The sequence below is a fragment of the Bombus pascuorum genome, unplaced genomic scaffold, assembly GCF_905332965.1.
Source record: "Bombus pascuorum unplaced genomic scaffold, iyBomPasc1.1, whole genome shotgun sequence".
NCBI classification, from domain to species: Eukaryota; Metazoa; Arthropoda; class Insecta; order Hymenoptera; family Apidae; genus Bombus; species Bombus pascuorum.
The window spans coordinates 167,643-180,406 of NW_026869757.1; positions in this window are offsets into that span (position 1 = coordinate 167,643).

Sequence of the window (12,764 nt, forward strand, 5' to 3'; positions counted from 1 at the left end):
ACAAAAACGAAAACAAAAACGAAAACAAAAACAAAAACGAAAACAAAAACGAAAACAAAAACGAAAACAAAAACGAAAACAAAAACGAAAACAAAAACACAAACAAAAACGAAAAGGAAAACAAAAACAAAAACGAAAACAAAAACGAAAACAAAAACAAAAACGAAAACAAAAACGAAAACAAAAACGAAAACAAACACGAAAACAAAAACGAAAACAAAAACGAAAACAAAAACGAAATCAAAAACGAAAACAAAAACGAAAACAAAAAAGAAAACAAAAACGAAAACAAAAACGAAAACAAACACGAAAAGAAAAACGAAAACAAAAACGAAAACAAAAACGAAAACAAAAACGAAAACAAAAACATCATCGAGATACATCGATCAGCACGAATCGCGTACCTAGCGAAACATATCTGTTATTCTTCTATCAAATCAGAAACTTTCTTTCGATCGGTGAGAATTGTTAGTAAAGAACATTTGATATATAACTATAGCGCGGGAATTGATGTAACTTCTCGCTCGCTTCGCTCGCTCTTATAAAACTAGCCTAACCTCAAAACCGATCCCGCGCGTCTGTAAATTATCGGAAAATCGCGGTCTTTTCGAAAAACGAACGCAAGGTGGATTGGTTTTAGGTAAGGCTATAACATTCCGAGCGAGCGCAGCGAGCGAGCAACTCGTAAAGGTGAGTCGCAACCCAATGATTTTGACCGTAGGGACTTTTAAGTATTCGCAACAGCCCTAGGAGCGACACGCCGCTGGACTTGGTCGTGTGCGATCGAAGAGCATTATGCCGCTGGACTTAGTCTCGTACAAACAAAAACCAATTAAGACAAAGACAAGGACAGAAACAAGGACAAAAACAAAAACAAAAACGAAAACAAAAACAAAAACGAAAACAAAAACGAAAACAAAAACGAAAACAAACACGAAAACAAAAACGAAAACAAAAACGAAAACAAACACGAAAACAAAAACGAAAACACAAACGAAAACAAAAACGAAAACAAAAACGAAAACAAAACCGAAAACAAAAACGAAAACAAAAACGAAATCAAAAACGAAAACAAAAACGAAAACAAAAACGAAAACAAAAACGAAAACAAAAACGAAAACAAAAACGAAAACAAAAACGAAAACAAAAACGAAATCAAAAACGAAAACAAAAACGAAAACAAAAACGAAAACAAAAACGAAAACAAAAACGAAAACAAAAACGAAAACAAAAACGAAAACAAAAACGAAAACAAAAACGAAAACAAAAAAGAAAACAAAAACGAAAACAAAAACGAAAACAAAAACGAAAACAAACACGAAAACAAAAACGAAAACAAAAACGAAAACAAAAACGAAAAGAAAAACGAAAACAAACACGAAAACAAAAACGAAAACAAAAACGAAAACAAACACGAAAACAAAAACGAAAACAAAAACGAAAACAAAAACGAAAACAAAAACGAAAACAAAAACGAAAACAAAAACGAAAACAAAAACGAAAACAAAAACGAAAACAAAAACGAAAACAAAAACGAAAACAAAAACGAAAACAAACACGAAAACAAAAACACAAACAAAAACGAAAAGGAAAACAAAAGCAAAAACGAAAACAAAAACGAAAACAAAAACGAAAACAAAAACGAAAACAAAAACGAAAACAAAAACGAAAACAAAAACACAAACAAAAACGAAAAGGAAAACAAAAACAAAAACGAAAAGGAAAACAAAAACAAAAACGAAAACAAAAACGAAAACAAAAACGAAAACAAAAACGAAAACAAAAACGAAAACAAAAACGAAAACGAAAACAAAAACGAAAACAAAAACGAAAACAAAAACGAAAACAAAAAAGAAAACAAAAACGAAAACAAAAACGAAAACAAAAACGAAAACAAAAACGAAAACAAAAACGAAAACAAACACGAAAAGAAAAACGAAAACAAAAACGAAAACAAAAACGAAAACAAAAACGAAAACAAAAACATCATCGAGATACATCGATCAGCACGAATCGCGTACCTAGCGAAACATATCTGTTATTCTTCTATCAAATCAGAAACTTTCTTTCGATCGGTGAGAATTGTTAGTAAAGAACATTTGATATATAACTATAGCGCGGGAATTGATGTAGCTTCTCGCTCGCTTCGCTCGCTCTTATAAAACTAGCCTAACCTCAAAACCGATCCCGCGCGTCTGTAAATTATCGGAAAATCGCGGTCTTTTCGAAAAACGAACGCAAGGTGGATTGGTTTTAGGTAAGGCTATAACATTCCGAGCGAGCGCAGCGAGCGAGCAACTCGTAAAGGTGAGTCGCAACCCAATGATTTTGACCGTAGGGACTTTTAAGTATTCGCAACAGCCCTAGGAGCGACACGCCGCTGGACTTGGTCGTGTGGGATCGAAGAGCATTATGCCGCTGGACTTAGTCTCGTACAAACAAAAACCAATTAAGACAAAGACAAGGACAGAAACAAGGACAAAAACAAAAACACAAACAAAAACGAAAAGGAAAACAAAAACAAAAACGAAAACAAAAACGAAAACAAAAACAAAAACGAAAACAAAAACGAAAACAAAAACGAAAACAAACACGAAAACAAAAACGAAAACAAAAACGAAAACAAAAACGAAAACAAAAACGAAAACAAAAACGAAAACAAAAACGAAAACAAACACGAAAACAAAAACGAAAACAAAAACGAAAACAAACACGAAAACAAAAACGAAAACACAAACGAAAACAAAAACGAAAACAAAAACGAAAACAAAACCGAAAACAAAAACGAAAACAAAAACGAAATCAAAAACGAAAACAAAAACGAAAACAAAAACGAAAACAAAAACGAAAACAAAAACGAAAACAAAAACGAAAACAAAAACGAAAACAAAAACGAAATCAAAAACGAAAACAAAAACGAAAACAAAAACGAAAACAAAAACGAAAACAAAAACGAAAACAAAAACGAAAACAAAAACGAAAACAAAAACGAAAACAAAAACGAAAACAAAAAAGAAAACAAAAACGAAAACGAAAACGAAAACAAAAACGAAAACAAACACGAAAACAAAAACGAAAACAAAAACGAAAACAAAAACGAAAAGAAAAACGAAAACAAACACGAAAACAAAAACGAAAACAAAAACGAAAACAAACACGAAAACAAAAACGAAAACAAAAACGAAAACAAAAACGAAAACAAAAACGAAAACAAAAACGAAAACAAAAACGAAAACAAAAACGAAAACAAAAACGAAAACAAAAACGAAAACAAAAACGAAAACAAAAACGAAAACAAACACGAAAACAAAAACACAAACAAAAACGAAAAGGAAAACAAAAACAAAAACGAAAACAAAAACGAAAACAAAAACGAAAACAAAAACGAAAACAAAAACGAAAACAAAAACGAAAACAAAAACACAAACAAAAACGAAAAGGAAAACAAAAACAAAAACGAAAAGGAAAACAAAAACAAAAACGAAAACAAAAACGAAAACAAAAACGAAAACAAAAACGAAAACAAAAACGAAAACAAAAACGAAAACGAAAACAAAAACGAAAACAAAAACGAAAACAAAAACGAAAACAAAAAAGAAAACAAGAACGAAAACAAAAACGAAAACAAAAACGAAAACAAAAACGAAAACAAAAACGAAAACAAACACGAAAAGAAAAACGAAAACAAAAACGAAAACAAAAACGAAAACAAAAACGAAAACAAAAACATCATCGAGATACATCGATCAGCACGAATCGCGTACCTAGCGAAACATATCTGTTATTCTTCTATCAAATCAGAAACTTTCTTTCGATCGGTGAGAATTGTTAGTAAAGAACATTTGATATATAACTATAGCGCGGGAATTGATGTAGCTTCTCGCTCGCTTCGCTCGCTCTTATAAAACTAGCCTAACCTCAAAACCGATCCCGCGCGTCTGTAAATTATCGGAAAATCGCGGTCTTTTCGAAAAACGAACGCAAGGTGGATTGGTTTTAGGTAAGGCTATAACATTCCGAGCGAGCGCAGCGAGCGAGCAACTCGTAAAGGTGAGTCGCAACCCAATGATTTTGACCGTAGGGACTTTTAAGTATTCGCAACAGCCCTAGGAGCGACACGCCGCTGGACTTGGTCGTGTGGGATCGAAGAGCATTATGCCGCTGGACTTAGTCTCGTACAAACAAAAACCAATTAAGACAAAGACAAGGACAGAAACAAGGACAAAAACAAAAACAAAATCAAAAACAAAAACAAAAACAAAAACAAAAACGAAAACGAAAACGAAAACAAAAACGAAAACAAACACGAAAACAAAAACGAAAACAAAAACGAAAACAAAAACGAAAACAAAAACGAAAACAAAAACGAAAACAAAAACGAAAACAAAAACGAAAACAAAAACGAAATCAAAAACGAAAACAAAAACGAAAACAAACACGAAAACAAAAACGAAAACAAAAACGAAAACAAAAACGAAAACAAAAACGAAAACAAACACGAAAACAAAAACGAAAACAAAAACGAAAACAAAAACGAAAACAAAAACGAAAACAAAAACGAAAACAAAAACGAAAACAAAAACGAAAACAAAAACACAAACAAAAACGAAAAGGAAAACAAAAACAAAAACGAAAAGGAAAACAAAAACAAAAACGAAAACAAAAACGAAAACAAAAACGAAAACAAAAACGAAAACAAAAACAAAAACGAAAACAAAAACGAAAACAAAAACGAAAACAAAAACGAAAACAAAAAAGAAAACAAAAACGAAAACAAAAACGAAAACAAAAACGAAAACAAAAACGAAAACAAAAACGAAAACAAACACGAAAAGAAAAACGAAAACAAAAACGAAAACAAAAACGAAAACAAAAACGAAAACAAAAACATCATCGAGATACATCGATCAGCACGAATCGCGTACCTAGCGAAACATATCTGTTATTCTTCTATCAAATCAGAAACTTTCTTTCGATCGGTGAGAATTGTTAGTAAAGAACATTTGATATATAACTATAGCGCGGGAATTGATGTAGCTTCTCGCTCGCTTCGCTCGCTCTTATAAAACTAGCCTAACCTCAAAACCGATCCCGCGCGTCTGTAAATTATCGGAAAATCGCGGTCTTTTCGAAAAACGAACGCAAGGTGGATTGGTTTTAGGTAAGGCTATAACATTCCGAGCGAGCGCAGCGAGCGAGCAACTCGTAAAGGTGAGTCGCAACCCAATGATTTTGACCGTAGGGACTTTTAAGTATTCGCAACAGCCCTAGGAGCGACACGCCGCTGGACTTGGTCGTGTGGGATCGAAGAGCATTATGCCGCTGGACTTAGTCTCGTACAAACAAAAACCAATTAAGACAAAGACAAGGACAGAAACAAGGACAAAAACAAAAACGAAAACAAAAACGAAAACAAAAACAAAAACGAAAACAAAAACGAAAACAAAACCGAAAACAAACACGAAAACAAAAACGAAAACAAAAACGAAAACAAAAACGAAAACAAAAACGAAAACAAAAACGAAAACAAAAACGAAAACAAAAACGAAATCAAAAACGAAAACAAAAACGAAAACAAAAACGAAAACAAAAACGAAAACAACAACATCATCGAGATACATCGATCAGCACGAATCGCGTACCTAGCGAAACATATCTGTTATTCTTCTATCAAATCAGAAACTTTCTTTCGATCGGTGAGAATTGTTAGTAAAGAACATTTGATATATAACTATAGCGCGGGAATTGATGTAGCTTCTCGCTCGCTTCGCTCGCTCTTATAAAACTAGCCTAACCTCAAAACCGATCCCGCGCGTCTGTAAATTATCGGAAAATCGCGGTCTTTTCGAAAAACGAACGCAAGGTGGATTGGTTTTAGGTAAGGCTATAACATTCCGAGCGAGCGCAGCGAGCGAGCAACTCGTAAAGGTGAGTCGCAACCCAATGATTTTGACCGTAGGGACTTTTAAGTATTCGCAACAGCCCTAGGAGCGACACGCCGCTGGACTTGGTCGTGTGCGATCGAAGAGCATTATGCCGCTGGACTTAGTCTCGTACAAACAAAAACCAATTAAGACAAAGACAAGGACAGAAACAAGGACAAAAACGAAAACAAAAACGAAAACAAAAACAAAAACGAAAACAAAAACGAAAACAAAAACGAAAACAAACACGAAAACAAAAACGAAAACAAAAACGAAAACAAAAACGAAAACAAAAACGAAAACAAAAACGAAAACAAAAACGAAATCAAAAACGAAAACAAAAACGAAAACAAAAACGAAAACAAAAACGAAAACAAAAACGAAAACAAAAACGAAAACAAAAACGAAAACAAAAACGAAAACAAAAACGAAAACAAAAACGAAAACAAAAACGAAAACAAAAACGAAAACAAAAACGAAAACAAAAACGAAATCAAAAACGAAAACAAAAACGAAAACAAAAACGAAAACAAAAACGAAAACAAAAACGAAAACAAAAACGAAAACAAAAACGAAAACAAAAACGAAAACAAAAACGAAAACAAAAAAGAAAACAAAAACGAAAACGAAAACGAAAACAAAAACGAAAACAAAAACGAAAACAAAAACGAAAACAAAAACGAAAACAAAAACGAAAACAAAAACGAAAACAAAAACGAAAACAAAAACGAAAACAAAAACGAAATCAAAAACGAAAACAAAAACGAAAACAAAAACGAAAACAAAAACGAAAACAAAAACGAAAACAAAAACGAAAACAAAAACGAAAACAAAAACGAAAACAAAAACGAAAACAAAAACGAAATCAAAAACGAAAACAAAAACGAAAACAAAAACGAAAACAAAAACGAAAACAAAAACGAAAACAAAAACGAAAACAAAAACGAAAACAAAAACGAAAACAAAAACGAAAACAAAAACGAAAACAAAAACGAAAACAAAAACGAAATCAAAAACGAAAACAAAAACGAAAACAAAAACGAAAACAAAAACGAAAACAAAAACGAAAACAAAAACGAAAACAAAAACGAAAACAAAAACGAAAACAAAAACGAAAACAAAAAAGAAAACAAAAACGAAAACGAAAACGAAAACAAAAACGAAAACAAACACGAAAACAAAAACAAAAACAAAAACGAAAACAAAAACGAAAACAAAAACGAAAACAAAAACGAAAACATAAACGAAAACGAAAACAAAAACGAAAACAAACACGAAAACAAAAACAAAAACAAAAACGAAAACAAAAACGAAAACAAAAACGAAATCAAAAACGAAAACATAAACGAAAACAAAAACGAAAACAAAAACGAAAACAAAAACGAAAACAAAAACGAAAACAAAAACGAAAACAAAAACGAAAACAAAAACGAAAACAAAAAAGAAAACAAAAACGAAAACGAAAACGAAAACAAAAACGAAAACAAACACGAAAACAAAAACAAAAACAAAAACGAAAACAAAAACGAAAACAAAAACGAAAACAAACACGAAAACAAAAACGAAAACAAAAACGAAAACAAAAACGAAAACAAAAACGAAAACAAAAACGAAAACAAAAACGAAATCAAAAACGAAAACAAAAACGAAAACAAAAACGAAAACAAAAACGAAAACAAAAACGAAAACAAAAACGAAATCAAAAACGAAATCAAAAACGAAAACAAAAACGAAAACAAAAACGAAAACAAAAACGAAAACAAAAACGAAAACAAAAACGAAAACAAAAACGAAAACAAAAACGAAAACAAAAACGAAAACAAAAACGAAAACAAAAACGAAAACAAAAACGAAAACAAAAACGAAAACAAAAACGAAAACAAAAACGAAAACAAAAACGAAAACAAAAACGAAAACAAAAACGAAAACAAAAACGAAAACAAAAACGAAAACAAAAACGAAAACAAAAACGAAAACAAAAACGAAAACAAAAACGAAAACAAAAACGAAAACAAAAACGAAAACAAAAACGAAAACAAAAACGAAAACAAAAAAGAAAACAAAAACGAAAACGAAAACGAAAACAAAAACGAAAACAAACACGAAAACAAAAACAAAAACAAAAACGAAAACAAAAACGAAAACAAAAACGAAAACAAACACGAAAACAAAAACGAAAACAAAAACGAAAACAAAAACGAAAACAAAAACGAAAACAAAAACGAAAACAAAAACGAAAACAAAAACGAAATCAAAAACGAAAACAAAAACGAAAACAAAAACGAAAACAAAAACGAAAACAAAAACGAAAACAAAAACGAAAACAAAAACGAAAACAAAAACGAAAACAAAAACGAAAACAAAAACGAAAACAAAAACGAAAACAAAAACGAAAACAAAAACGAAATCAAAAACGAAAACAAAAACGAAAACAAAAACGAAAACAAAAACGAAAACAAAAACGAAAACAAAAACGAAAACAAAAACGAAAACAAAAACGAAAACAAAAACGAAAACAAAAACGAAAACAAAAACGAAAACAAAAACGAAATCAAAAACGAAAACAAAAACGAAAACAAAAACGAAAACAAAAACGAAAACAAAAACGAAAACAAAAACGAAAACAAAAACGAAAACAAAAACGAAAACAAAAACGAAAACAAAAAAGAAAACAAAAACGAAAACGAAAACGAAAACAAAAACGAAAACAAACACGAAAACAAAAACGAAAACAAAAACGAAAACAAAAACGAAAACAAAAACGAAAACAAACACGAAAACAAAAACGAAAACAAAAACGAAAACAAAAACGAAAACAAAAACGAAAACAAAAACGAAAACAAAAACGAAAACAAAAACACAAACAAAAACGAAAAGGAAAACAAAAACAAAAACGAAAACAAAAACGAAAACAAAAACAAAAACGAAAACAAAAACGAAAACAAAAACGAAAACAAAAACGAAAACAAAAACGAAAACAAAAACGAAAACAAAAACAAAAACGAAAACAAAAACGAAAACAAAAACGAAAACAAAAACAAAAACGAAAACAAAAACGAAAACAAACACGAAAACAAACACGAAAACAAAAACGAAAACAAAAACGAAAACAAAAACGAAAACAAAAACGAAAACAAAAACGAAAACGAAAACAAAAACGAAAACAAAAACGAAAACAAAAACGAAAACAAAAACGAAAACAAAAACGAAAACAAAAACGAAAACAAAAACGAAATCAAAAACGAAAACAAAAACGAAAACAAAAACGAAAACAAAAACGAAAACAAAAACGAAAACGAAAACGAAAACAAAAACGAAAACAAAAACGAAAACAAAAACGAAAACAAAAACAAAAACAAGAACGAAAACGAAAACGAAAACAAAAACGAAAACAAAAACGAAAACAAAAACGAAAACAAACACGAAAACAAAAACGAAAACAAAAACGAAAACAAAAACGAAAACAAAAACGAAAACAAAAACGAAATCAAAAACGAAAACAAAAACGAAAACAAAAACGAAAACAAAAACGAAAACAACAACATCATCGAGATACATCGATCAGCACGAATCGCGTACCTAGCGAAACATATCTGTTATTCTTCTATCAAATCAGAAACTTTCTTTCGATCGGTGAGAATTGTTAGTAAAGAACATTTGATATATAACTATAGCGCGGGAATTGATGTAGCTTCTCGCTCGCTTCGCTCGCTCTTATAAAACTAGCCTAACCTCAAAACCGATCCCGCGCGTCTGTAAATTAGAGGAAAATCGCGGTCTTTTCGAAAAACGAACGCAAGGTGGATTGGTTTTAGGTAAGGCTATAACATTCCGAGCGAGCGCAGCGAGCGAGCAACTCGTAAAGGTGAGTCGCAACCCAATGATTTTGACCGTAGGGACTTTTAAGTATTCGCAACAGCCCTAGGAGCGACACGCCGCTGGACTTGGTCGTGTGCGATCGAAGAGCATTATGCCGCTGGACTTAGTCTCGTACAAACAAAAACCAATTAAGACAAAGACAAGGACAGAAACAAGGACAAAAACAAAAACAAAAAAAAAAACAAAAACAAAAACAAAAACAAAAACGAAAACAAAAACGAAAACAAACACGAAAACAAAAACGAAAACAAAAACGAAAACAAACACGAAAACAAAAACGAAAACAAAAACGAAAACAAAAACGAAAACAAAAACGAAAACAAAAACGAAAACAAAAACGAAATCAAAAACGAAAACAAAAACGAAAACAAAAACGAAAACAAAAACGAAAACAAAAACGAAAACAAAAACGAAAACAAAAACGAAAACAAAAACGAAATCAAAAACGAAAACAAAAACGAAAACAAAAACGAAAACAAAAACGAAAACAAAAACGAAAACAAAAACGAAAACAAAAACGAAAACAAAAACGAAAACAAAAAAGAAAACAAAAACGAAAACGAAAACGAAAACAAAAACGAAAACAAACACGAAAACAAAAACGAAAACAAAAACGAAAACAAAAACGAAAACAAAAACGAAAACAAACACGAAAACAAAAACGAAAACAAAAACGAAAACAAAAACGAAAACAAAAACGAAAACAAAAACGAAAACAAAAACGAAAACAAAAACACAAACAAAAACGAAAAGGAAAACAAAAACAAAAACGAAAACAAAAACGAAAACAAAAACAAAAACAAAAACAAAAACGAAAACAAAAACGAAAACAAAAACGAAAACAAAAACGAAAACAAAAACGAAAACAAAAACAAAAACGAAAACAAAAACGAAAACAAAAACGAAAACAAAAACAAAAACGAAAACAAAAACGAAAACAAACACGAAAACAAACACGAAAACAAAAACGAAAACAAAAACGAAAACAAAAACGAAAACAAACACGAAAACAACAACATCATCGAGATACATCGATCAGCACGAATCGCGTACCTAGCGAAACATATCTGTTATTCTTCTATCAAATCAGAAACTTTCTTTCGATCGGTGAGAATTGTTAGTAAAGAACATTTGATATATAACTATAGCGCGGGAATTGATGTAGCTTCTCGCTCGCTTCGCTCGCTCTTATAAAACTAGCCTAACCTCAAAACCGATCCCGCGCGTCTGTAAATTATAGGAAAATCGCGGTCTTTTCGAAAAACGAACGCAAGGTGGATTGGTTTTAGGTAAGGCTATAACATTCCGAGCGAGCGCAGCGAGCGAGCAACTCGTAAAGGTGAGTCGCAACCCAATGATTTTGACCGTAGGGACTTTTAAGTATTCGCAACAGCCCTAGGAGCGACACGCCGCTGGACTTGGTCGTGTGCGATCGAAGAGCATTATGCCGCTGGACTTAGTCTCGTACAAACAAAAACCAATTAAGACAAAGACAAGGACAGAAACAAGGACAAAAACAAAAACAAAAACGAAAACAAAAACAAAAACGAAAACAAAAACGAAAACAAAAACGAAAACAAACACGAAAACAAAAACGAAAACAAAAACGAAAACAAAAACGAAAACAAAAACGAAAACAAAAACACAAACAAAAACGAAAAGGAAAACAAAAACAAAAACGAAAACAAAAACGAAAACAAAATCAAAAACGAAAACAAAAACGAAAACAAAAACGAAAACAAAAACGAAAACAAAAACGAAAACAAAAACGAAAACAAAAACGAAAACAAAAACGAAAACAAAAACGAAAACAAAAAAGAAAACAAAAACGAAAACGAAAACGAAAACAAAAACGAAAACAAACACGAAAACAAAAACGAAAACAAAAACGAAAACAAAAACGAAAACAAAAACGAAAACAAACACGAAAACAAAAACGAAAACAAAAACGAAAACAAAAACGAAAACAAAAACGAAAACAAAAACGAAAACAAAAACGAAAACAAAAACGAAAACAAAAACGAAAACAAAAACGAAAACAAACACGAAAACAAAAACGAAAACAAAAACGAAAACAAAAACGAAAACAAAAACGAAAACAAAAACGAAAACAAAAACGAAAACAAAAACACAAACAAAAACGAAAAGGAAAACAAAAACAAAAACGAAAACAAAAACGAAAACAAAAACAAAAACGAAAACAAAAACGAAAACAAAAACGAAAACAAAAACGAAAACAAAAACGAAAAGGAAAACAAAAACAAAAACGAAAACAAAAACGAAAACAAAAACGAAAACGAAAACAAAAACGAAAACAAAAACGAAAACAAAAACGAAAACAAAAACGAAAACAAAAACGAAAACAAAAACGAAAACAAAAACGAAAACAAAAACGAAAACAAAAAAGAAAACAAAAACAAAAACGAAAACAAAAACGAAAACAAAAACGAAAACAAAAACGAAAACAAAAACAAAAACAAAAACGAAAACAAAAACACAAACAAAAACGAAAAGGAAAACAAAAACAAAAACGAAAACAAAAACGAAAACAAAAACAAAAACGAAAACAAAAACGAAAACAAAAACGAAAACAAAAACGAAAACAAAAACGAAAACAAAAACGAAAACAAAAACGAAAACAAAAACGAAAACAAAAACGAAAACAAAAACGAAAACAAAAACGAAAACAAAAACGAAAACAAAAACGAAAACAAAAACGAAAACAAAAAAGAAAACAAAAACGAAAACGAAAACGAAAACAAAAACGAAAACAAACACGAAAACAAAAACGAAAACAAAAACGAAAACAAAAACGAAAACAAAAACGAAAACAAAAACGAAAACAAAAACGAAAACGAAAACGAAAACAAAAACGAAAACAAAAACGAAATCAAAAACGAAAACAAAAACAAAAACAAAAACGAAAACAAAAACGAAAACAAAAACGAAAACAAACACGAA